Source organism: Amblyomma maculatum, chromosome 2 (genome assembly GCF_055883805.1).
Source record: "Amblyomma maculatum isolate TAMU_Amacu chromosome 2, ASM5588380v1, whole genome shotgun sequence".
Classification (NCBI taxonomy): Eukaryota; Metazoa; Arthropoda; class Arachnida; order Ixodida; family Ixodidae; genus Amblyomma; species Amblyomma maculatum.
The window spans coordinates 47,474,673-47,502,441 of record NC_139345.1 but is presented as its reverse complement, the minus strand read 5'-3'; the positions used below and the strand labels follow the sequence as shown (position 1 = coordinate 47,502,441).

The following is a 27,769-nucleotide window of genomic DNA, read 5'->3' as shown; positions in this document are numbered from 1 at the left end:
AACTTGTGACCCTTCTCGAAAGATAAGCCAGAGATTTCAGGGGTCAGTTTGGCTAGGGTATTATGAGAAAATGTCAGCACGCTCTGAACCGGGCATTTCAGTAGGCACTTCGGAAAACAAGAAAATAAATAAATTAGATACTCTCGTGAAAGAAACCCAACCTCACTTTCATCGCGGGTGTGTATCCTTCTATTTGCCGAAGCCTGCATATCAGCCGTGCCATGTGGTGTCGTGACGTCACACAATCCGACAACCAGTCAGTGTACGGCAAAACGAACACCAGCCAGTTACATTCCCTAGATTTTTAGTGCGCAATGCCAACGCCGCATTTTCTGTAGAAATGGTCCCTTAGAGTCATCGCATTAAAATATCTTCTCTATTCAATGTTAAGATACCTTGAAGATGGAAAGACAATAACAAGCGTTACTCGAATACAAAAGACCAAAGATAAACGTAAACAATCCCTTCACGCATAACTCAATTAATAATGTACAACTTCTCTGCCAGGAAAGCCACAACGATTATACATACACCCTGCAACAGAAAGCCTAAAATCTATCTCCTCCTCCCACTTCATAAAGCTTGCCGAGGTTCACGTGCATTTCGTCGCCGCTTAACACTTTTCGTGTCTATTTGGGTGTCGCTTTCGCGTTCATTAAAGTTCGGTTGAGTTGTGCTCAGAACTACTGCATTCTCAACGCAAGTAAGAAAAGAAAGTAAAAAGGCTACAATATTTTGGGTTCTTGACCACAGTCGATGATTGAATTAAGCAGTACAGCTGCGAAGAATGGGGTCAGCTTGTGTTTCAAAACTGTATTATTTATTTAGGAACGTACCAAATAAAATCGAATAAAGCTTGAGCGGAGCCTTTCTTCGCAAGGCAACCTTTAGACAAAACGACATGTCTTCGTAACAGAGGTTTAACGATAAAAGTGGCGGAATGAATGACTCGGGTTCGCTAATGAGGGGCAGTGATATTATATAAAGGACCGAACCATGCTGCATTAATTGCTCAAAGGAGCTTTTCTTGCTAAATAAAACAAAATTGTTAACCAAATGTACGTCTCATTGACTAGCACGGAGTGCATAAAGTGCTACCGGACAGCCATCTCGTTAAGTGGGATATATTGCGCATTTTTGGTTACACAGCCTCATCGAAAGGATCTGATGTAACAATATGAAAGACTAGATGGAAACAAAAACGCAAACAAAGACAAAGAACCCGCATGGGTAATGGATTAGGAAAGGAAAAGCAAAAAGCGCTCAACACAGTGCTTTGAAGCTGCGCCATACGCGTGCTCAGGAGACCATGCAAGGTTCGGGCACTCGTACAAATGACTGCCATTAAGCAATTGCACGTGGCCTGGATATCCATCGGTATACGGGCGTGGTCATTACCACTGGATTTAAACTTCCAACGTCGACGGAACCGCTCTCATTCTTCCCCACGGCAATGGGAACAGATCACCCAGGCAGCCCCATAGAGCGGTGGTACCGGCTACTCTTACAGCACACTATGCAGCAATACCAACAACCTCCCAATTCCGAGTGCACTGTTGCGCTAAGCAGTCAGATGTCTCAATGAAAAGAAAAAAGTCCGCTTTCGTACTCCCATCCTTAGGGCTTCGCTGCTGCAATTAGTGCACATGTTCTAGGCGACCCCCAATGATTGCTCGTGTTCTATTGCTGTTAAGGGCGCTTGGTAAATTAGAAGCATACTCATTGGTACCTCTACCTTCGTAGCGTTCTTCAACCTAATCTGGTAATTTAAAGGTGTTTTTATAAATCAAAGACGAATATAGGTACATAAAGCACGTATATACGCATGTGTGTGCGTGTACGCGATCGTATGGAATACGCAGAGATATACAGAGTCGCGAACAAAGGCACTTCAGGGCACAGATGTTTTTTTTTTTTTCTTTTACGGGGAAATGAATACCAATAAAAGTGACCAAGATGGTCGCGAAATGGCTCATTAAATTGCTTAATGGTCGAGGTTTGCCATGAGACATTGGCATGCATTATGGTCGCTGCAGGAGCAAAAACACGCAATAATGGCATGCCCTTGCAAATAATTGTCGATGACAGTCGAGCTCTCGCAGCCAACGCATTTTGTTGCCCTTACTCTCTTTCTTACTCAGAAAGAGTTCCGGTGTGTGTTTTTCCAGCAGTTCTTTCAACTTTCTGGAACCATCTGTAACCTTATGCCAGCGTGACGGCCAGCTTGCTTCATCTTCAAGGATCGTAAACATGAGCTTTTCCATCCACGTCCGCGCACTAACACAGGCGGAGATAGTCTTACGGGGATAATATAAGAATGTATCAACAGGAGAAGTAAAAATATCTAAAGAAACGATATTTAAAGGTATTTTGCATCGCAGAGTGAAGAATATAGATTTATGATGGCAACGGCTTCTTGGCAAAGTCAATGTACCCATTAATTTGCAGATTGATGCTTGCGACAATACTCTCCATGATGGTCTCACAACCGCGGGTTTCTGGTATCTCGACACTTATAGATAATACGCCACCGGAAATGCGGCTGCTGCTACACATTAACGTTCTCCAAAGGCTTCAAAGCAATCGCCGGTGGATGTCGTTCTGAGGCTTGGAACGAAACTTCCTAGCGGTACGGAACGAAACTTTCTAGAACGAAGCTTGCTGCATTCGATACACCGTACCTGAAACGAAACCCCATACTTGCCTCAGATGTTTCCGTAGGAACCTGTAGAGATGGCAATAAACGGAAGAGAAAAAAAAATTGCCAGGAGATTCTAATTTTTCGGTTGTGTAAATTTATTAAATTTTATCTTTCTACTTTGTTCACTAGGTTTTCGCGACAAAAAGGAAAGGTGTACTCGAGTCCGGTTCGGCGCGATTTCTATTTTCTGATCTATATCAACGGTAACGCTACTGAAACCGTTACTAAAGCATCATATGGGTATCTAAAAAAAGAAATCTGGAATTTTTTAAACTTGATTCCTCTCCGGAAATGAACAGGTGCTGACTATGGAGGAAATGTTGCCCACGGCGCAGGAAAAAGGTCAAATGTAGTGATCAGGTACGCAACTGCTTGCACCGTGATGGTTCAACCAACTGCCTCAGGGTCAATGACATTGGTAGAATAGCTAAAAGATATTTTGGTTTCGTATTCTGTGTGTCTCTCTGTATTTTTGAAGCCGTCCAACTGGGTTCGGCTCTTAGACGAAACAAAAAACCTTTTTTCTCATTTCAAAACTCGTAGTATCGGGATAAAAACATGTCATTTGTACTATCAGACTGTTCCAGTATTTCACTACCTTCTTTCTAGCGATAACTAAAATCAATGTTTCGTTTGGCTTACCGCCCTAAGGAAAGACAAATGATAAATGTACTACTGAACACAACATTAAACGTTTTATATCAGAAGCTTGAAAAAATTGTTAAGAAGAGGTTTATCATCTTATAATATAAATAAGATTAACATTATTACGTACTCTAAAAAAAAAATCTCTATACGAAGTTTAGGTCTACCATTGAGTGAATTCTACAGTTCCTCTCTCTTATTCTCCCCCCAAAATATACGACGCACAAATTGGGGGTTGCTGTGGTATTTGATTCCAAAAGCAAACAGGGAAAGCAATCTCACAGAAATTCGTCATTGGCGAGATTGGGAGAGGCGCTACGTACGAAAAAAAAAAAAAAAACCGCCATAGACCGCTGAAGAAGGCACTCATAAAACAATTCAACCGCGCTTCGGAATGATAATGTTACAACATAAAAGCATAAAAGGATACACTGAGCTAAATATATTTGCTCAAAATAATAAGAAACGAGAATTGGACAAGAGAGAGAGCTCACGGTATGTTAGAAAGCAGCTGGACTCGACAAGGATAAAATGTGAAAGAGCATGCACAAATAGAGTTTAAGAAGAGAAAAAGGAATGGCACTCCCCCATAGCACTTGGTTGGTCAAAATACATAACTTTGGGGAAGGCGTTCACCCGTAAAAATCATTTCTTTTTCTTCTCACCTTCTGTATGCTGGAATGAAAGGTTGGATGGAAGTTTGTACTGGAAGGAAATATGGCAAAGGCCTAATCTAGTTTCATCTATATCAAAAGAAAAGGTAAAATAGATGCTCTCAGCTAATGTGATCCATGTCGTAGATAAAGCGGCTTGATTTCCCTCTTTAAAATCAAATAATGTAGGTAGATTTTCAGTTAGAATTCACTAAAGAAATGGACATCGTTCTCGTCCCAACATTTTTATCCTATAAGGGCCATACCTGAATTGAATAAAGGGCCATGAACTCAACTGTGTCGCTTTTTTTTTTTTAGAAGCTCCGATTTCAGTGCTGCTGGCCGACAGCAAAATTAGTTTTGAAAAGAAAACAATTCATTCTAATAGAGGAAGCCTACTCAGGAGACCTTCTTGCTTAAAGTGACAGACGGTGGCCAAATATTGCATGAAATTACGGTGGAAATAAAAAGAGCTATAAATAAAGTTTCCGTGAAACAAGGATTTATAATCCCAATTTGACAGCGAAAATAGCATAAAACCAACTGAAGTGACTGATCGCTTGCAACGAAGAGCTGCCATTATCGCTGTAGTAACCCACAGCTCGAAGCGAAGTATTACTAAATTTCTGAAGTTCAACGTACTCTTGATTTTATGGAATGCTCCTCGTGACTTGATATATTTTACGCTCTCTTCAGTGCGCCCTTCAATAGAGCCACCCTTCATTTCACATCGCCTGGCACGCTTTCAGCTTTCGTCACTAGATGGCGCCACAGTTCTGTGAGTTCTATGAGGCAGTGACCACGGACTCCTAAAGCTTTCGTCGACGCGGAGTGCATTCGTCTGCCGCAACAGCCTCGAGCATGAAAACTTAAATGAAGTACACAAATAATGCCTAAGTATTGCCTGTCGGCTGGTATATATGTGTTCTGTTGAGCTTTTTGTCTACGCCCAATCGTCATTGTGGTCGATACTCGTGGTTTTTGTCATCGGCCCACATAAAAATGGCCTTTTGCACTGAACTTAAAATTTTAGCTAAATTTGTCTGATCGTTTCTAACAAAACCGCTACAAAATTGACCAATGATTTTGTTCTGTCCTTTAAGGTAAACATAAAGTTTCTATACTTGACAAATCGCTTAGCATAATATCGAAATAAGAATACTCTTAGAATGAGAAATCGTTTTTGTGGCTGTGGTTTGCTTGAAGTCATCCCCATTCACTGCAAAGTGATCAAACACTGTCTACAAATACGGGAGCGCGAACCACGAATCTCTCACTTGGCCAAAATAAAACACATCCTACTTTTTATTGCAGCGTTTTTGTTGTTGTTGTAATAACGTTCTCCTAATCTAGTAATATTGTGAGCCTTTTAAGGATCTTCTTCTTTCACGTGTACATACCATCATCATCTTCATCCTCCCGCGGCACCACCGGTGGCGCGCGCCTCAGTTGTCCACCGGAATAAACGCCAGACATGGCATCCCTTGCTTTACCATCTCGACCTTGCCGTCTCGACCTGGCCTTCCTCCACAATATTGTCATTAATTCTTACGTATATTACTTAAACGGGCCTAGCTCAGAAATGAGACTTTTCCACTCTGTATCCTAGATCTCTTTCACTGCACCGCACAAACATTAGTTCAAAAAAAGATTGTGTATTTCCGCGAAATCCTCCATATCTTGAGGATACCACGAACTTGACAGGATAGCAAACGCATTGCGGAAGGTAAAATGAGTGTTCGAAACAGTAATGACATTGCAGTAAAATGTGTTGCTTAATTCACCATCCGCATCTTAGCAGCGCCCAACCCCGGCTTGTAGATTACTCACCAGGCCACCCATCACTGTAACATGAGATTAGACAAACGTCACATACTCAACGGTCTGGCCTTCCCCCATTTCAGATATGTGGGTACTGCTCTGACAACATATAAACAAGTGGAGCTGCCCACACTTGCTACACAGTCGCTATTATACTAGCCACACAGATAGCCACCAATCCTCGTCCCTATTTTTGTGGCAGCTGGGCAGCTCCTTCTGCTGAAATCCGTCCCTAGAACTGGATCGTTGTCCATATCGCCCATGTGCTAGGCTATACAGGCCTCAGTTCATCCATTTGAACTGAAGACCTTGATCAGGGTCATCAAGCACTAAATGTTCTATCGTCCCCTCTTAAGAAAGATAAGGGTAATTATAATGATTAAGAAGAGCAAATTCTTTTGTAAGTCGGTCAGATATCTTTTAATTCACCGGCGTGTCGGAAAACAACAGAAATGAGGATGAAGGAGACGAATTTCCAACTTTCAGCTTTCTTGCAATTAGGTTAAGCAGGCAAACATCTATAAAATGAAAGCTTCTATAAAAGTTCAAGTCCGAACTCAATTCATGAGTGGCGCACACGCTTTTTAGAGTGAGAGCTGTGCTACTCAAAGTACAACCGAGAGTTTCGCCTCGCGCCGCACATCTTAAGCGAAGTTGGGCCATCACGGAACGTTATGCAAAAAACATTGCAACGTCGTCAGCAAGCGACAAGATTTTCTCTTATCCAACCAATTTTAGAAGAGTTACTCTCTCAGCTATTTTTTTTTTTCATTTGTTTCTAGTAACTATGTTCTTTAATTGAGCGCTTGGTTTAGTGTATATAATTCCGCTGTTGGGAATAAGCTAACTTTCGCGCTAAGTATGTCGTTTTCATCTGCCTTTTTGTTTTCTGGGGCGCCAGCAGTCGAAGAGATTTAAATGCACTTGAGAGATGGTGATATTCATATCTGGATAGCTATTTTACGCCGGCTCGTGTTAAGCATTTCGACAGTCACTCGATCATAGACACTTTAAAACGACATTTATTCGAAAAAAATTGAAAAATATACTATCCGCATATTCTTTGCGCGGGCTTGAACTGACGAATGGACAAAACTATAACTTCCTTTTCACTAGCATGGCCCTCTTTCGCCAGAGTGTGCGCAAGATAGAATAGCAGATATAGCAGCATACTAAATGTTTCATGACGCCATAACCGAAATTGTTACAGAAAACACAAGCATGTTTTGCAGTTGTGCAGTGTGTCTGTGCTCGAGAAGGCGAATCGTGCTTTCTAAACCTGCACTTCACTTGAATGCCTTCCGTTGCCACGTTAATTTTCATTAACACTGTCGTTGACCCTAGCTGCGGCTGCATATATATTAATCGGCTTCGCGCGATGCCAGCATCATTAAAGAAGCAGGAAAAATATTACGGGCCCTGTGCTACCAGTATGCGGAGGATCTTTATTCTTCCTAACACTGTGCGGCATGAGAGGGCGCTGCTAGGTCGACAGAAAACATATACGGAAACAGTCATGCACATGTCGGTGGTTGTATATGACACTTCCTTGATGAAGCAGTGGTCATAATATAATTTTTCAAAGCATTCTTTATGCATCCATCCAAAATGAGACATACGTTGAACGATAAAACTACGAGAAAACTAAATATGGCGCGATAATTGATGAACCTAGTATCTTTATCCCACATCTGAAACTGCGTACATGAGTCATTCGAACCATGCTAACTGGTCAACTTTCATGCAGTGTAGTGTCTTGAATGAAAAATACTTTCCAACAAGCAACCTTCACCCCACAACAAAACGTCACTGCTTGCCAATATTATAAGAAAAAAAAATCTTTATGGAATGATTAAAAATAAAAGGGCCTAACGGCAGTGGGAGGCATATTACTGAAGAACACAAACCCGATAGATATTCACAGTACAAATTATTCTTTCTAATAATCAAACCTCCGGAGTTCCCGAGTACGATCCCGACCGCCGCCGGCTGCCTTTCGATGGAGGCAAAACGAAGAGGCGTCCGTGTGCTGTGCGATGCTGTTGTTGTTGTGGCTGTAGGAAGAAGGAAAAGAAAATGCACGGGCCTGCTACTGGCTCTGTAGCTGAGCCGCCTCTGCTGCCTCGTGCAGACAGAAGAGAAAATAGAGAAGAAAGAAAAGGAATAAGAAGAGAAAGACGCGCGCCGCAACAACAGCCGTCGTCCACCATGGAAGCGGTGGCTGGTGCAATGACGGCCTACAACAGATAAAAATTCGGACAGCCTAGCCCCCGCCGCAAGCGGCGGTGGCCTACCTCTCCCAGCCCCATCAGGGGTTCGTTAGATCCACAGGTTCGAAATTACCCCGTAGCCCTCCACCACGGCTCCTCTTTCTCTCTTTCCATTTTCACTACCACCTTCCTCTTCTTCCTTACGGCGCGGTTAAGCTGTCCACCGAAAACAAGTGAGACAGTTACCGCGCCTTTCTCTTCCTATAAATCAATCAGCTGGAACAGTAGGTCAATGCCGTTTGCGGCGGGCACTAGTCAGCCAACGAATTTTATCTGTTGTAGGCCGTCATTGCACCCGCCACTGCTTTCGTGGTGGATGACGGCTGTTGTTGTGGCGCACGTCTTTCTCTCCTTCATCGTTTTCTCTCCTTCTCTAGTTTCTCTCCTGCCCGCACGAGGCAGCTCTTTCAGCCCCGCCGGGGTGGTGCAGTGGTAAGACGCCCGACTACTGTGCCAGAGTACCCGGGTTCGAACCCGACCTCGGCGGCTGCGTTTCGATGGAGGCGAAACGAAGAGGCGTCGTGTGCTGTGCGATGTCAGCGCACGTTAAAGATCCCCAGGTGGTCGAAATTACTCCGTAGCCCTCTACTACGGCTCCTCTTTCATTCTTTCCACTTTAAATCCCATCTTCCTCACTTCCCTTACGGCGCGGTTGCGGTGTCCACAGAAAAACAAGTGAGACAGTTACCGCGCCTTTCCCTTCCTATAAATAAATAAATAAATCAGTCCACAGAAAACAAGTGAGACAGTTACCACGCCTTTCCCTTCCTATAAATCAATCGGTTATAAATCAATCAGGCAGCGGCGATGGCCCCGCCGGGGTGGTGCAGCGGTAAGACGCCCGACTACTGTGCCGGAGTACCCGGGTTCGAACCCGACCTCGGCGGCTGCGTATCGATGGAGGCGGAACGAAGAGGCGTCCGTGTGCTGTGCGATGTCAGCGCACGTTAAGGATCCTCAGGTGGTCGAAATTACTCCGCAGCCCTCCACTACGGCTCCTCTTTCTCTCTGTCCTCACTCCCACCTTCCTCCCCCTACGGCGCGGTTGAGGTGTCCACAGAAAAAAAGTGAGACAGTTACCGCGCCTTTCCCTTCCCATAAATCAATAAAAAAATAAAGGCAGCGGCGATGGCTCAGCCACAGAGCCAGTAGCAGATCCGTGCATTTTCTTTTCCTTCTTCCTACAGCCACAACAACACACCAAGGGTGTGCTAAGAGGTAATGAACTGTCGTCGCTTCTTTTCCTTCTTCCTACAGCCACAACAACACACCAAGGGTGTGCTAAGAGGTAATGAACTGTCGTCGCCTCCACCCCGCGACACACCACAATCTGAGGCCGCTATCTCACCCTCTTTCTTGAATCGATGCCGAATGCGCCAACGCGTTTAACTGCTTTTTCGACACTTAATTTTAGAAACTAGCACGCATTTTTGTTGTCAATAGTCAACAATAAACGTCATACAACAATAAACGTTGTCATGTAGAACATTTCTTGCAGATACGGCTACTATTTCTCTCCTTCCAATTTTACTCTCACTTTCCTTGCTTCCCTCCACAAAAAAACTTGTGACAGTACTCCGCCTTACTTTTCCTGTAACCGATTTTATTATAATTTTATTATTCCCTAATAAAGAAAGACTATCATCCCCAGGTCGTTCCCGTAATTACACTTAAGTTTCTAGAAAACATACATCCCTGCAGCAAATTTGGCTTTACTGTCCTTTGAGTCGCTCATATCCATCTACAAATCAGGTTACGAAAATTATCCACTAAAGTACAATATTATCTCAATAACACGACTATTATACAAAATCACAAGCCTAGACCCAAATCACTTTTTTCACCGCTCACTTTAGACACACAGCAAAAGGCAGCTAGCTGTCAGCTTTCAACGCGGTAGCGTTAAGGAGCTCGTGTCGCAGAAAAGCCGGTGTCGTCGGCGTCGGCGGCGTTGGCCGTGAGCGATAAATCCCGGCATGCACTTCATAAATAAAAAGCAACTTCCAAGATGGGCTGGGTGGGAATCGAACCAAGGTCTCCGGAGTGTGAGACGGAGACGCTACCACTCAGCCACGAGTTTTTTTTTTATTTTCTTTATTGCCGGTCATCACCAACACAAAACAAAACCGACAAAAACGCGCTACAAACAGAATGCTCACAGCAGAGCGGTTACCACCAGCATGACACTTAATACAGAAGCCGGCAGGCTCATACGAGTTGCCTTTGTCAAGTTAAAATTCCTTCAGCTCGCATAGTGGTTCGACTCTTGAAATCCAGTCTGGCACAGTGGTCTTCAATTTGTGCATTTCAACCAATGCGTGTATACTCTCGCGAAAGTAGAGCCTTGCAGGGCGAGCGTCAGGGTCACAGTGAAAACCCGCCATTCTGGACCGCCATAGACTGTGCAGGCCTATTAGCATGACCGTATCAAGTGGAATCCCATCATTATTTTCAGTTGGCAGGAATCTAATCCCGTATGAGCCTAATGGTAATTCTTTTTTAACAGTTCGTTGCAGCACATTCCAAAAATAGACACCCTCCCAACAGTGCAGAAATACATGGTCTATTGTCTCTGGCTGTTTACATATTAAGCAAAGTGAACCCCATGGCAGATAAAAGCCCTTGCTTTCAAAAAACGTTTGTACCGATAATGTTCCTGTATGTAACTTAAAGAAAAACGTCTTTACCCCTCAGCCCTCTTCTATTCTGCATTTATATCGAAATTTTATGCCTGTCTATTATGCAAAATCCATCTTTTCAGGGCTTTCAACTGTACATGTCTGAGGTCAAACTTTTGGCGTACGCTGATGATGTGGCAGTGTTTTGTGCGAACAAAGAAAGTATTTGCGCCGCAGATGAAGTTGTGAATGATTTTAGTGCGACCGCAGGAAGTCCAGTAAACTGGGGAAAGTGTCTTGGCTTCTGGCACGGGGCGTGGACATCAACGCCTGACTTTTTTGCCAACGTTACATGGGTTACAACACCCATGAAGTATTTGGGCGTACCTCTGAATTCTATGAAGATAGCAAGCCATTTTGGCGCGCCCAAGTTCAGGAAATACGGGAGAAGGCTGACAACTGGAAAGGAGTGCCGCTGTCTATCTTTGCACGAGCCACTGTGTGTAATCTATTTTTTGTTGCCAAGGTGTGGTACGTCATGCAAGCACTTCATTGTTCTAGGTTGAGTGTTCAAAAGCTACACCGAATCTTTGCTGTGTTTGTATGGGCATCAAGCTGGGAAAGATGTAGTCGGGATAACCTGTTCCGGCCAATTAAAGACGGAGATCTCGGGCTTGCTCACTTATTTGTGCGCCAGCTTGTAAACAGATTTATTTTCTTTCGCGATGTTACCGACCCCTTTTTGCGCACTGTGTGCCAAGTGAGGCTCGCGCGGGCGTTGCCCAATTTCGTTGTTGCTACGAAAAGCATTCCAGGGCGTCTTTCTAGTTTTTTCAAAGAGGTTGTCAGCAGTGTTCGAATTCTGTCAGCTCGCTTCTCGACAGAATACTTAAGTTCAGTGAAAAAGAAGAACCTGTATAAAGCTGTTTGTGACGACTTCTTCTCTGTTCCTGTGTACAGAGCCTTGTATAGCGGCCGTCTAGGTCAAGACGTACTGAAGCGTGTCAAAAGAATGCCAGTCACTCAGCCACGAGTTCGATGCTTGAAAGCGGTACAAAAGCGCTTCTAGGGAATGCGATGTTGCCTTAGAAACGTGCCGTAGAACGTTATACTGCGGTGTATATCGGTAATTATGAGCATGTTACTTACAGAAGTCGCAGTTACACGAGTAGCGAATTCTGCGCTCTGCGCACATGCAGAGCCATCTTGCGGCAAACACAGAAGAACCCCTCCTCGCAATGTGCGGTGCTGCCCCGACACGTGGCGCGCCACTAGGCCCTGACGTTTCGCCGTGCACCCTCACGGGTTGTAGAATCAAGCGTCTTTCCTTTCTTTAGATCACTATCTTCGCTCACCCGCTTCTCCCCTTCGGGTCGCGCGGGTACCGGTGCGAGGATGCCCAGGAGGCACCAATTGACGAATTCAGAGGGGATGCCAATGCGGATGATGCTGATACGGGTGCTGTTCACACTACCGCAATCATAGCGTAATGACAGTGCTCTTGAAGACAACGAACGACATTCATCCAGGTGTGCCATGCCAGAAGAGCGATTTGAAGGAGTCCAAAATGACTTACACTACGATGAGTGAAAATGCCAATTTGGTGTGTGTGTATGTGTGTGCTGACTGACCGACATACTCAGTGCGTGTGAACGCTAAAGGAACACGGGAGCAAGAAACGTTGTAGTGTGCACAACACAGTGTGATAATGTAGATTGTGAGAAGCACTTGTTTGAACAAATAATTAGAAAAACGTTGTACAGTGCACTTAGAAGTGTTGAGTATGAAAACTATGTCTTTGTGTGACTCAAGAGCATACCGAGCGAATGACTGGGCGGTGCGAACGAGGTGCAATAACGCTATCGCGTTCCACTCTTGAAGGCGAAGCTTAAGCGTCCTCCAAATTTTTATTCGTCGGCTTTATGTCAGTCTTGAAGTGTGCGATGCTAGTGCACGGTAAAGATACCCAGGCGTTCGAAATTACTCCGCAGCCCTCCACTAAAACTCTTTCCCTCTTTCTCTCTTTACACTCGCACTTTCACTTTCCTCCCTTTACGTACGAGGTGGGTCAGGTGTCCACAGTAAAAGTGTGTCAGATTGTGGTGAAAAACGTGATTTGGTGGAGCCGCGAAATATTACAAGGGCTGGCCTGGTTCCTAATCACGGGTGGTGGCCGGCAGGCCGTGCCTAACGGCGACCGCATCAGCTTAGTCGACCAGCCTCCTTCGTGAAGCCGGCTGTCGGCTGGATACCGCGATCTCCCAACCCTCATTGTCCGTAAGGCCTCATTTTTACTGTGCCTTTCTATTCATGTAAACCAAATAACTTTAAAAGTGATAACTTTCTAACTTTTTCGAGGTGAGCGCATTGATGGCGTCAGCGACCGATCAATGACTCTCCTGCAGCGCGACATTATCCCCCGGGCGCGAATTGGATGTGTGTGGCCTGAGGAACGACAGATGCGCCATGGACTTTCGACCAGTGACGTGCGTGTCGGCTGAGGCGTGGTAGAATCTCGATCATATTCTCTTGCATTGTGCCGTGCTAGCCGAACCACGCCGCGAGTTGTTGGCGGCTTACGGAGCGCAGGGTGTAATCCCCGCGGACAGCTTCAATGCCCTTCTGTGGCCGCCGGGTAGTGCGCGCATCCGTGAGCGAACACATGTGAGCCTGTGTAAATACTTCGAACTACGGTTTTATGTCCCTCCCGTCTGTTCCACCTCTCCAGATAGCGCACGCAGAGGCCGAACGCTTGGCGTGTTCTATCTAGGATTATGGCGGCCCATCACCATCGCCTGTGTGGAGGCCCGCCCGCTGTAACGAGTGCTTCACTAGTTAAGACAATTTGCGGGCGGGCCTCAAGCATCCTATTGCTCCCCTGTAGTGTACATACCTTTTATTTTTACCAACCCTGTCATTTCTTCCTGTCAGTAACCTCTTTCATTTCCTCTCCCTTTTACTTACTATTCCTTTACTTCCGCCGCCCATGTTATGGTGCGTTTGATGATAACAAATGCCGGGGATTGCAAACTTCTTTTTACTTCCGTTTTTCACTTAGGTGAATAAAGAAAATCACTTAATACTACTACTACTAGAGCTTTTGATAAACTATTCCATCAAAACTTTGTACTAAGATGTCAACATCAGAACATGAAGCCCAGCATATCATCTGCATTGAGAGCATTTTATCGAATCGTTGGAATATATATGCTTGTTAACAGTCACTTGTCTAATATATTTTCGATTAAATCTCAGGCGGCGGGGGCTGGCCTGCCACCGAATTTTTATACGTTGTCGTCATTGCGCCCGCCACCGCTTTGGTGGTGGACGACGGCTGTTGTTGCGGCGCGCGCCTTTCTCTCCCTCTTCCCTTTCTCCCTTCTCTGCTTTCTCCTCTGTATGCACGAGGCAGCGGAGGCGGCTCAGCTACAGAGCCAGTAGCAAGCCCGTGCATTTTCTTTTCCTTCTTCCTACAGTCACAACAACAACGACAACACACACACACAGAGGATGTTTTCCAATTTTTAATGTTTAGAAATTTGTGTACACACCACTTCTTAGCATCAGCAAACATTGGCTTTCCACTCAATTTGAATTTTCTTAATTAGCATCAAACATTGCCTTTTAATTCTAAGCAGTTTGACCCCTTTGAACCACCTTTTCCTAATGTTTGCATTTTTATTTATTTAATTCATAAACTTTTACAATGATTTGATTAATTCGTCATCGCCTACCGCAATCAAACACAGACACTAGAACCCCAAATTGCCATGATAAGCTCTCTGTGCATAGTCCCCGATTAGCTCCGACGCGGGCCCTACTACGGCTCCCAGGATATTGATTGATTTATAGGAAGGGAAATGCGCGGTAACTGTCTCGCCTGTTGTCCGTGGACACCTCAACCGCGCCGTAAGGGAAGGACGGAAGGTGGGAGTTAAAGGGGAAAGAGAGAAAGAGGAGCCGTAGTGGAGCGCTGCGGAGTAATTTCGACCACCTGGGGATCCTTAACGTGCGCCGACATCGCACAACAGCTCCCAGGATTTTCGACCGAACGAGCTGTGTGTAGGTGGTGAAGGGCGGCTGATCCTGGCCCTGATGCGGCTGGGATAGGCAGGTCACCGCCGCTTGCGGCGGGGCCTAGCCTGCCACCGTATTTTATCTGTTGTCGGTCGTCATTGCATCCGCCACCGGAGGCAAAACGAAGAGGCGTCCGTATTCTGTGCGATGTCAGCGCACGTTAAAGGTCCCCAGGTGGTCGATATTACTCTGTAGCCCCCCACTACGGCTCCTCTTTCTCTCGCCCCGCCGGGGTGGACTGATTTATTTATAGGAAGGGAAATGGCGCGGTAACTGTCTCACTTATTTTCTGCGGACACCTCAACCGCGCCGTGAGGAAAGGAAGGTGGGGTGAAAGTGGAAAGAGAGAAAGAGGAGCCGTGGTGGATGGCTACAGAGAAATGTCGACCACCTGGGAATCTTTACGTGCGCTGACATCGCGCAGCACACGGACGTCTCTCCGTTTCGCTTCCATCGAAACGCAGCCGCCGAGGTCAGGTTCGAACCCGTGTACTCCGGCACAATAGTCGGGCGTCTTACCACTGCACCGCCGGGGTGGCGCAGTGGTTACGGCGCTCGACTACTGTTCCCAAGGACGCAGGTGGAATCCCGGCCTCGGCGACCGCTTTTCGATGGAGGCGCAAAGCAAGGCGCCCGTGTGCTGTGCGATGTGAGTGTACGTTAAAGAACCCCAGGTGGTCGAAATTTCCGCAGTCCTCCACTACGGCGTCTCCATAGACTGAGTTGCTTTGGGACGTTAAACCCCACAAACAAAACCATCCTCTTTCTCTCTTTGCACTTTCACTCCCACCTTCCTCCCTTCCCTTGCGGCCCGGTTGAGGTGTCCACAGCAAACAAGTGAGACTGTTACAGCGCCTTTCTCTTCCTATAAATCAATCCGCTACCGCTTCGGTGGTGGACGACGGCTGTTGCGGAGCTCGTCTTTCTCTCCTTTTTTCTTTCTTCTCTATTTTCTCCTGTACGCAAGAGGCAGCGCAGGTAGCTCAGCTACAGAGCCAGTAGTAGGCCCGTGCATTTTTTTTTCCTTCTTCCTACAGCCACAACAACAACAACCGAACGAGCTGCATAAAAAGAAGTGCTCCGGCGGAGACGCTGATAAATTAATAATAATAATTGGTTCACAGGAAGGGAAAGGCGCAGTATCTGTCACATTTACTCTGTGGACACCTGAACCGCGCCGTAAGGGAAGGGATGAAGGTGGGAGTGAAAGTGGAAAGAGAGAAAGGGGAGCCGTAGTGGAGGGCTGCGGAGTAATTTCGACCACCTGGGGATCTTTAACGTGCGCTGACATCGCACAGCACACGGACGCCACTTCATTTCGCCTCCATCGAAACGCAGCCGCCGAGGTCGGGTTCGAACCCGGGAGCTCCGGCGGCTGCGTTTCGATGGAGGCGAAACGAAGTGGCGTCCGATAAACGGTGATGTCCAAATTGGAACAACGGAGAACCCGCCACATAGGCGCACATCCTTTGGGGATGCGACCCCAAGGGCCCTCCTGCCAGCTCCCTCTGCGGAAAGCTGGCACCCACTTCTTACCACGCCAGGCAAGTACACACAACTTGCACTTATTTTGTGGGCTCAGGATATCGCCCCCACCTGGAGGCCACACAGGACCCACCTGCCCTAATTCACGACATCTGGGGCAAATAAAGTTGTTTCTCTCTCCCTCTCTCTCTCTCTCGTACACGCTACATCCTTATTGCTACCTCATCAATGCGTGTAGGTAGCGTAGTGAAAATAGTGCCCTATAGTTTCTTTCTAGTGAAGACCTATAACATTAAAAATGGCGCATGCATACCTGCACTCGGTTAAAGTAAGCTCTCATGGATTAGGCCGCAATTTAATTTCCAGACTAATGTCTGGTAAATGATTTAATTTGAGGAATTTCCCATCCCATTGCGACTCTCGCTATGGGCACCATTTAGTTCCAAATGCATCAAAACGCAGCAGCCGCGGTCGGGATCACACCAGGGTCGCTGGGCTAAGTTGTCAAGCATTACAGTCACTGAGCCACTCCGCCATCCATCATACTTTTAAAGAACGATTTTGGCCAAGCTTCTCTATTGAGGGATCATAATTAGTTTTTTTTTTCTAGAATAACCTTCAATGTAAAATAATTTCCACTCTAAAAACAACCACTAAAACGCTGCTGGAGCCAGTGGTGTTTTAAAAATATTCAGGTTTACCATTTCTCAATACATTAATTTATTCCCTTGGCATATGTTACGACGGTGTTTCATATTTGAAATAAAAATACGCCTTGTCAACGCTAGCTCGGCGACTTCGCATTGCCAGCCTGTCCCTCCTTAAAATATTTTTTCTTGACTCAGGCAAGACCCATGCACACCAGCAGTAGCCCACATATCGCAAAAGCCATCCATTTCAAGTAGCGCCCACCTGGTCGAACCACTACATTCACTGCCTTCTTTTTTGTCCAAACCTCTGCAGACAGGAACAGCATTGCTCCTGGCATCACTGCTACCACGTGTCAATCTTCACTTTCTCAGGTTTTAATGAGTCATTGTGCGCAGTGATATACTGTTATGTGTACGAAACACGCTGTTTTGTTATGCGCCTATACATGGGAACCTAAAGGCAAAGATCTGAACTGAATAAGCACACAGGTTACACATGACATGAAATCATATTTTTGTCTCCCCAAAAATAGTTCGCGAATAAAAGGCAGAATTTTTGCGCGATGGATAAAGGACATCATGTGAGCACATAATCCTGTAAAACGACGGCTGTTTTGACGCCGGTATTTTTGTTCGTGGAGACCTACCTGAGGGACGCTGCATACCAGGCTGGCGTACCAGGCGACCGCAAGCATTATCTTTCCGCGGCGGTGCGCGTCGTGTACCTTGAGCGGATGCAGCACGGCAAAGTAGCGGTCCACACTTATGCACACCAGAACTGCGGAAGACAAGTACGGGCCGAATGCGCGCATCATCTGCATCAGCTTGCACATAAAGTCGCCCGCCACCCACTGACCCGTGATGCGCCATATGACTTCGACGGGAATCATCACGAACGTCACGATCAGGTCGGCGATGGCCAAGTGCATGATCATGAGCTTGATGCGAGACTTGCGATGCCGATTGCGAAGAAGTGTGACAAATACGGGAACGTTCCCTCCGGCAGCCACGAGGAAGAGGATGCAGTACACGACTACCTGGACCAGGGAGAGTGTGTTGAACGAGAGTTCTTCGAGAACCTGTGGTTCTTCGGCCACCGACAGGTTTTCACTATGCAGTTCCTCGTGTTCCGACGAAATGTTGCCTACGGTACCGTTCTTTGAAGCGTGCACCCACATTGCGATGTTGAATACGAAACACGGAATGACTGCCGCGTTGTGAGTTTGTTGCGAAGTTGATCTTTCTATTTGTTCTTTAAATAGAATCTGGCTAAACGTTCATTTGAGACGTGCCAGGGAAACACATTGATCGCTAAAATACTCCAAATTCCCTATTCACCTGTAGCTGCGTAAGTGTCCACCGGTAATTGAACGCGCAGCACTTTGCTCGCTGACTTCGCCAGATGAGAGTCGGCAGAGTTTTCGCATGTGCCGCCAGATGCTGTCTCATGTTCACACTCCGCCGCTGGAACTCGCCGTTTGTGAAGCGCCACTTGAATGCACGACGTGTTTCCTCTAAAACTTCCGCCCCGAAACTTGAGCGCCACTATTACAGCTGTCGCCCGAAGTTAGCGCGGCGCGTTCCGCGGCAAGCGCGGGAAAGAGCGTGCGCGGGAACTGAGATGTTTTCCCTAGCTCTGCACCGGTCGAAGTCCAACGCCCGACTGGCAAAGAGGTGTGCGACGGGACCGCTTTGGCCTGCACGAGCTTCCACTCTCTACCGCAGATCGATAGAACAGCGCGCGCGCGCCTCCACCTCACCGAACCAATGGCGAATTGAGTTGAAACGCTGCTTTTGTGCGGAGATATCAAGTGCTGAAGTGTGGCTGTGGCGCATACGACAGAGAGAGGGGGGGGGAGGAGGGGGGGGGGATAATTATTTGCGCGCTCATTTTTTTTCCTGTCCATGCAGTAGCATTAGAAAGGAGACGATGAATAACACCCAGCTTTTTGCACCCGACGTAACTTCATATACATGCGGAAAATACGTGCAACCGACCGCAGTTGGCACGTGGCAAACTGAAGAGTGCAAATATTATCTTTCTTCCTCCACATGAGATTAGGGAGAGTACAGAAAGAGCAGCCGTGGTAAGAACTAAAGAAATATGATCAAATATTATTTTGGGAATAGATAATAACCAATAACTGCTAATAATTACTATGTAAAAACGGAAATGTATTAGAAAAAAACGAGGAATATTGGAATGACAATGGATAGGCCAGCAAATAAATTGGGGGCGCTAAAGCTCCGCCTTAAGAGCAGCATGGGACAACTTTGATGGCTCACGTATGCCAGCTCCATTTACAGATTCTCGCAAACGTACATGCATTTTGCTACGTTTAACTACCAGTCTTTTCAAGATATTAAGGTATATTTTCCAGTCTAATAAATGGCTGAGGAGAAGGTAAAAGCAGCAACAATTGCGGCTTGAAGAAGTTTCCAACCCTTATATTGATTCGGCTAGCAACCGGATGAAAAAAAAAACCAACATCGCGCGGCAAATGCAATAGTCAGAACTCTTGGCTAACTTACAATACACAGACTCGAGTTCCATTCAAAAACGAAAGAATATTTTCAAGGAATTGTAAAAAAATCAATATCTGATAATGTATAAACAATAAAACGTTTCACACAAATACTCTGTAGAGACACGCAAAGACAACACATTGAAGGATTATATTTCGGATGTAGTTGGCAGTTGCAGAGCAAATGAAGTCATTTTCCGCGAGACATCCTTCGCTTGACAGCCTTTTCAAGCAAAGAGAAGTTTTTAAACAGTTTTGGGATAGCTCGTATAATACTGGAACAGTTAAAGCAATACCATATCACGCTGAATTGTATCAATAGTTCGCACTCAAGCAACACGACGCTATTGCGTTCCTTCTACCTTTAATGAACTGCCAGAATATGCATTCTCCTTGGCCTCTCGTACTGAGCTAAGAAGTGCTGTATTCTCGCTGGAAGAAATGTAGCCAAAAGTGCTTGAAACTTTTATTATTATTATTATTTTTCTTCGTAGAGCGTAGAACTACGTCTTTTCCCTTTTTCTCATCGTCCATTGTATGCTTACAGTCGTTTCATTGGGTACGCAGTGCATATTTAAGTGCACAAGTATTAGTGTACCTTTATTTTTTTCCTCTTTTCTCTTTTGCTTCCTTCTTTCTGTAATGAATCTACTGTTCACATGGATTGTCGCTGCAAATAGCTTCAGATTTATTTTAGCCTTTGCGGTATATAGCGACTATGTCGTATACATAGTAGGATCTAGGCAGAATACAACAATTAATCCCCTCAATAACTTATTACAATTAATAACGCCTTAACTTTCATTTTGAGGTGCGTTGTATTTTCGAAATTTGAGATCGTTCTTCAAATAATACAGCCAAAAAGAAACCTTTCCGTTTAAAGAAATTCGCCGATAATTACTTCACTTCGTAATGCGAAATTTGAGCACAGCTCGTCAGCACTTTCAGACTTAAGATAGATTGAGGCAAATAATTTCTGCAAACATGTGTGTACAATTACAGACAACGTTTAATGGCGAACGGAAGCGTCTATGTGTTACGACTTGGGCGTGCGGGAGAAATGGCGCCAGGAGCGCGCGCAGTTAGAGCAATGCGCTGTCTCCGCTGCGGAGCAGTTACGAGCCACTACGGCGACGACGCAAAACGCAAGAACGGACGCCAAAGAGCTGCGCTCTAAAAATTGTTGCACGCCTTATGTACAAGGCCCACTAATGTCATTCTGTTATGACGCTCCAAAGCGTAAAATAACCCTGGCCCGCCTGTTTCTCCATTTCTCTCCTATATACCGCAGCCTCGCTGATAGCCGCCGCTTCAGTGCCCAATTCGCTCAGTCATTCCGCTCGCAAACCGGCCTCCAAACGCCGAGGAGGAGTGACTTTAGCCGGACGCACTCTCTTGTGCTTTGTTATGGTGTAATTAATCCGCCTACCAGGTTGACATCTGTGGACTAATTAATCCGCCTACCAGGCTGACATCTGTAGGTCTTATAACACGCGCTACAACATTGTTTAGAGATTTTTCCTTTGCCTGCACTATTTGTAAATAAACCATACCCCTAAAATATTCATTTTGAAAGCTAATTATTATGTTTATTTAAATTGTGAACTAATTGTAGCCCTCTGCCTCTCACATGGTATCTGTCGAAACCTCCAATACAGCCCAAGGACGACAGTAAACCTAAAGCCAGTCACCTTTGTTTTAAATCCTGGATATTTTTAAAAACACTCATCGGGTAAGTGAAAAATAAAAATAATTGTCAGTTACGGCAGTCTAGTAACACATATACTCTTCCTCCCTTCCCGAGTCAAGAATGGGACAACGGTGGCTGTACAAAGAGCCCTTCGCCTGCCTTCACTCCATTCTCATAAATTGGCTTAGATCGGCGTGCCTATTTGAACTACACGACGACAAATGCTGCATATACCCCTTATGGATCTGTATACAATGACGAAAAAGCAACAAAAAAACAACTAAGAGGTTAATAGAAAGGGGCTATGATTTTCCACTTTGCGCCAGGGGAATGGAGGGAGAAAAATGCCAGGAGACAGACGAGCTGAGATGAAAATGAAGAAATTCTCCTCAACCCAAGCTGAACTTGGTAGTCGTTAGTGACACAGCAGAAAACGAATATCCACGCACTTTACCCTCTTACTGTTGTGATGGAAAGCTAATGTCATGCTGTTAGCCAGGAATTAACAAAAATTACATTAAAACACCATTTTGCAAAATTTTATAAATCTTGTACAATCTTTTGCCCGTTTGCTAGCTTGCAGCACATTTGTCTTTTATTTGAAAATAGTTCGCTGAAGAAAAAAGTGTTGTAATAGTATGATATATTTTAGGGATAGAAATTTCTGGCGGTGATTACAATATTACGAAAAGATATTTGATCAGCTCTTCAGCTTCGGCGGCGCGAACGGCAAGGTCGTCTCAGTGGCACGAATAGCCATTGGTTGCTACATTTGGTTAAGCAAATGGCTTCTGGTGCAAATGAGGCGATGATGAGCCCTTTGAATTTAACATAGTAGCTTAAAACGTTTTCATTTATTCATTTATTTAATTAATTTGTACTTCCTATCGCCGTGGACATTAATGTAGGAAGGATGCACAAGTAATACATAAAATTGAAAAACGTTCAATGAAAATATAATAGTATACAGGATACGAAGTAGTGTTAATTATTGCATTTATATATGAACATGAAGTGCGACTAATATCAATGACACGTATAAACTAAGTGCCAAAATGCCACGAACCGATAGTGATCAAAGGCACGATTTGAATATATTAGACAGGCGTAAGAGAAATACGTTGTTCGGATTTTAAAGGGTAAAAAACTGCACCTAGAACAAAATAAAGCAAAAGTCAAAAGGTTAGTGAACAATATATACTGAGCACTAGAAGCCCTTGTAAACTAAGAACATGTCGAAGCTTTAGTTTCGATACAATACAAAACGCATAACAAATGATGAAAGTTTTTTTTATAGCGGACTCTGCACAGCTCTAAATCTAGTTAATAATGGCAACTGTGATGCTAGGAATTTATTTTTTACAAGTTTTATAAAGTTGCTTAGGAAATTATTGCTTGTAATTGAAGGAATGAGTTGGTTCCATTCTCCAGTCACTGGCGGGAAATGTAGTAAATTTGAAACAATCCGTGCTGTGTGAGTACTCGCAGACCACGTGCTGGTGCTTGTGGCGGGTTTGTCTAGTGTTTGCAAAAAAGATGTACTATGAAGTGTCAAATTTTATTTGGCCGTGGATCAGTTAATACAAAACTTTTAATGGTTCTAGTTTGGCTCGGTTTTGTAAAGCTATAGCATTGCTGCATGGCTTAGAAATTTTGTAGGCGAGTCAGTTATTCTGTATTAGTTAACTGTATTTCTGAGAGGCGCACGTTGTATCGTCTCTATTTTCTTTGTGAGTTGTTTAATTATAGGGGAAGTAACGATCTTATGAGCGTATTATAGGCCAGAAGTTTTGTTGCATGGGGTGCAAGGCTCAAGTGTCTTTTCAAAAAGAATAAATCGTTTCAATGTTTTTGAGGTAATTTTAATATGAGTTTCCCATCGGAGGTCGCGACATATAGTTAAGCCGAGATAGTTCTGCTCAGAAACTCTATTCGGAGGCGCATCAAGGACTGAGTAGGCACCGCTATAGATTGTTTTGTTTTCTTGTTCCAGCCAATATGGCAGATTTGTTTAATATTGAGCACAATCTTCCAGTCCTTCCATCCTCTGCAAACCGACTGTTATGCACGGTTTAGTGCATAGTAATCTCCAAGAGAATTAATTTCGTAGTATAGAACACAATAGTCGGCAAGAAGCCGAATATTTGCAGGCCAGTTGACATGCACGCCGTTGATGAATGCCAAGAACAAGATGTGCCTTACGGCACTCCCTTGCGAAACACAGGAGAAGACAAACGCTAATGCAAATTCTAATGTATTGGGCAAACTAATGCAAATGGGCGGAAAACTCGCGCGAGTCTGTCCGACTGAGGTGTCAGCTCAGCTTATACCAGCCATGGTAGAACGCTACAAGATAGCTACGCCTGGTCCAGTATTACATTTTTGAAACAACCTTTACCCAGACATTTTTCTTGCTAGAAGTTTCCAGTTTTAAAGATCCATTAGTTACTATAGCAACAAAAGTAAAGCTAGCTGACCATAAAATAACTAACTCCTCTTTTTTCTCACCATTTATGTAATGGCGGGGAAAATTCGAATGAGATGGTATACCGGGTTTTCTTTATTTGTTTCAGGATATCCAAAGTTCTTAAAGAAAAGAAACTGGTTATAGAGCTTTTTAGGCCTGGGTTATATTGGTGGCTACGGTATTGACCAGGCAAGAGGCTGCTTCAATTTGTTCTTTAATTAACTGGGTACATTAATTAATTTTTTTAATTCTTATATTAGGGGGTATATTGTGTTTGCAGAATTGGAGCTCGTCCTCTATAGGTAAGAAAAAAATTCAAATTGTAGTGTGCGTTGTTACAAAGCCCACAAATATCAGCCTGACAGACGACTTCACATCGAAACACAACGCCAACGGGCACGTCCGCTATCTATCGTTTCGCCTCGACTATTTGAAAGTCGGAATGCGAGTGCAATGACCGCGGACATTCGTTAACAACGCGTCGGCATGCAAGCGAGGTTGCGTTTGAAGCGAAATAAACAGTGGAACAGCCGCACGCTCGTGTTGCTCTCAGATGATGCCAACCAAGTGACGAAATCTCTCGGATCTATGTTACACTTTTTGTGTTACTATGCGAATCCGCCTATCAGGGTGACATTTTTGGGCCATGTGCAGCGCACTAAAATTTTAAAGAATTGTTTGGCTAGACTATTTGAAGGGCGAGCCCATACTCTGCAGATACAACTTAGCCCCTAAATTGAAATTAAAAATTTAGCTAACGTATTGGTTCATTAGGGAGCAAATGAAAGCATCCTGCCTCTTACCAGGTGTCCACCGCAGCCGCCAATAGAGTCCCAGGAATAAAGTAAATCTAAGTCAGTCCCGTTTTCTGAAATTGTTTTTGAACTTACTAAAAAAAAAAAAAACAACACTGTTAGATGTTTGAAACGAGGGCTCCCTGGGTGCCACCACTTTGTTGTCTGGGTTGTTGTGTGCACATTTCGCTAACATGGTGGAAGCGGCAGCGGAACCGCTTTGCAAAAGCTCAGAGAGGAGGTGTTTCGACATACTCATCGTCACCTCTATGAGAAGGTTAATACATATGTTCAATACCACTTTCCACTAAAGGTGCGTTCGGTTAAGAGGGGGCCTTGTAGACCTGTCATGGCATAGCTGTGATGCTTCCCATATTTCTGGCCAGTTCAGTTCTTTTCTGCGCCCTTTGTGATCATTTTTCATTCATTTTCGACGAACAAACCAATATATTACCTTACAGCTGCTTTTCGGCTTCTTGAGTGTGTCGGGCTTCGTCAGTGCGCATTTTGGACATGTGTGCACAAAACAGCAAGAAATTAATCCATTAAGAATAGCAAAACATTTCGTAACGTTCATAATGGATACGAGAGATCTTAAAGGGATATCTCTGTTCGGGGAAGAAACGCGCCATTTGCTGGCAAGTGAGGCTTGCGGTCAGTTATAAGACGGGTGAGATTTGACAGACGTTCACTGACCCGCCGGAGTTGGATGGATGAGACTCTGAGCAAAGATCTTCGAGGAAGCGCTTTCAGGAATTCAGATATTACCTTATTATTGCGATAGCAATACTGCACCTGGTTTCAAGCCGTCGCGTAGTCTTGGCGGAGGCCACGCTTGACCTTAAACAGCCGAGGAAAAGGAGGAGGAGGAGGAGGGAGGAGGAGGAGGAGGAGGAGGAGGAGGAGGAGGAGGAGGAGGAGGAGGAGACTGGTAACTTCCGCTCTCGCGTCGTACTCTAAAGGATGAGCTTAAGTGTCCCCAATAATGTAGCACCTTACACTGATAAGGCGTATTAGGGGAATAATGTAGCAGGCAAACAAGCTTTCGCCGTTGCTATCGCAGTCCAACTAGGGTTAACCAGAAATAAACCACAAGTAATTTTTTTGTTTTATTTCAGATTGACTGTGAAAATTTTCACCAATTTTGCTTGTAAACTTTGCTTTGTCCTCTTGCACAGAGCATTTCGACTAGCGATATTCAAAATATAGGTGGGGGATGTTTCTTATTGTTTTCTGTATTCGGTCCCCTATCCTGCAGAAAAAAAAAAAAAAAGACATTTCGCAGAACTACGACACGAAGTAGTATTGCAATGATTTGTCGTTGCGAATAAGCAAACGACACATAACTTGCTTTCTAAAGACAAAATTGTGCCAAAACTCTCCATTCGACTGTACAAAGCAATGTTGACAAAACCATCTTCCTCTAGCTAGGAACCAATTGTATTGAGAATGGAAGGAAGCCTTTCGCAAAGAAAAATCATTAGTCTTTTATATGACAACAATAGGGTTCCAAGTTTTACCCTTCGAATGCTACCAATACTTATAAGTCATCTCCAAAATCCATCAGTGTTTTTGCTCGCTTTACGGATATCAACCAATTTTAAAAAAATAGAAGTGTTGCTTATAAAGATAACAGCACCCCGCTACGTATTCATAAATATAGTCCAAACTTGTTGATCAATCAATCAATCTAAAGCCTTGAGTCCCTAATAAGTTCAACAACTTTTCCAGGTGCTTTGTATGTGCGACCCAAACATATAATTAAAAGACCGTTCAATTAAAGCATGTGCAACACTTTTGCGGTTGGATTTATTTATTTATTTATTTATTTATTTATTTATTTATTTATTTATTTATTTATTTATTTATTTATTTATTTATTTATTTATTTATTTATTTATTTATTTATTTATTTATTTATTTATTTATTTATTTATTTATTTATTTATTTATTTACAGATACTGCTCTCTCAGATTTGAGACATTGAAGGACTGGTTACATAAAACAAAAATAAAGATCACAATGCATAAATGGGCCCTTGTTGAACAAACTGCTTAGGTGGCAGCTGTGGTAGCGAATCATCAAGTTCATTCCACATCTCAACTGTGTGCGTGAAAAAAATAAAACTTTTTGGCAATCAAGGAAGGACCTGAATGGTATAATGTTCAAAACATTTGGTACAGCGGGTAATTCCTACAGAACAACTAGTGAGTGAAATGAGCGCTGTTAAAGTAACGGACTCACGAGTGAAGTTTTAGAGAGCTCCCATTCGGGCCAGTTATTTTAAAGGAAGAATATTTTAGTACATATTTACAAATATGAATTATTTTCGTCTCCAAGCTAACTAAAGTGGTTTTCTGCATGTTTTTCTGATGGCTTTGTTGGAAGAAACGAAACTTTGCATAATCCCCAGCATGTGTTTAGACCAAGCGATAGTGATGATGGTAATGCTTCTTCACCCGTAGTTGAAAACTCACATGTACACTTCCTGTTGCCGTTTTCTGCCTGGAGTTTCATATGATTAATCAAGCGAAAAGCTGTCACTACCTATAGCATAATGGTACCGCAATGAACCTCGCTGAATCGACTGGTGCTAAGTTCTGAATTTATATTACGATTTATAAGCGACGCTGTAGGCCCAGCGTGCTGTTCGACATGCCTTGAATGCCCTGTGAAGGTATTTGGGTACTTAGCGATTCTGCAATAACAAAACAATTTCCCAAAAACTTTATTTTTCATGTAAATTGGAAAGTTGGCAGGCGACAGCTACTTTCGGCGATGTATCAAAAGACGCACTACATCCACGTACTCTCGACGCTTTGTTTCCTTTCCTGTTTGTAAACATTTCTTTTCCCAAGCAGCAGTATTGCAGAAGCATAAACAAACTCTTTGTGCCATAATTGAAATTCGGCTTCTGTCATCCCAAATAGTTCAGCGCCTGCAGACAAACGCCCTATTACTGCTCTCGAGCGTTTAAATAAACTGGAGACTGACGTTCTTCTTGTCTAGAGTCCTAAACTAAGTAAAGCGTTGTAAAATAAGGAACGCTTGTTGTTCTGATAACAGCTCAGTAGACTAACAATTTCCACGACGCTGAAGAAACAGTCAGGCAACCTGAGCGTAACTTTAGCGGGGAACAGAATAATTTCCACTCGTGTGCTCCCACAACAATGCACTGAAGTGCATTCTATTTGCTCGAGAACATTAAATTATGCACTCTAAGAACAATCTTTGTGTTTACGAACTCAAAGCGAAATTGAATTTTTTTGAGAGCTTTCTTGATTCATAGAATAATAAAACAGAGATTTACTGCCCTTTCATTTTTTTTTTTTTTGCGACTGCAGACAGTGCGGTTGAGTGCAGAAGGAAATG

General features: G+C 44.1%; 1 long non-coding RNA gene and 1 pseudogene across 2 annotated transcripts in view; both read right to left on the bottom strand.

Moving 5' to 3' along the window:
* LOC146198564 (adipokinetic hormone/corazonin-related peptide receptor variant I pseudogene) overlaps positions 1-18,098 on the bottom strand; it is a 54,206-nt pseudogene extending 36,108 nt beyond the window's left edge.
* Positions 18,099-25,515: 7,417 nt separating this feature from the next.
* The window catches only part of LOC146198563 (uncharacterized), a 23,937-nt gene continuing 21,683 nt past the window's right edge, over positions 25,516-27,769 (bottom strand). For both annotated transcript variants that reach the window (XR_014704721.1, XR_014704720.1), the window contains one exon: positions 25,516-25,648. This is a non-coding gene — a long non-coding RNA (uncharacterized LOC146198563). The remainder of the gene's footprint in view (positions 25,649-27,769) is intronic.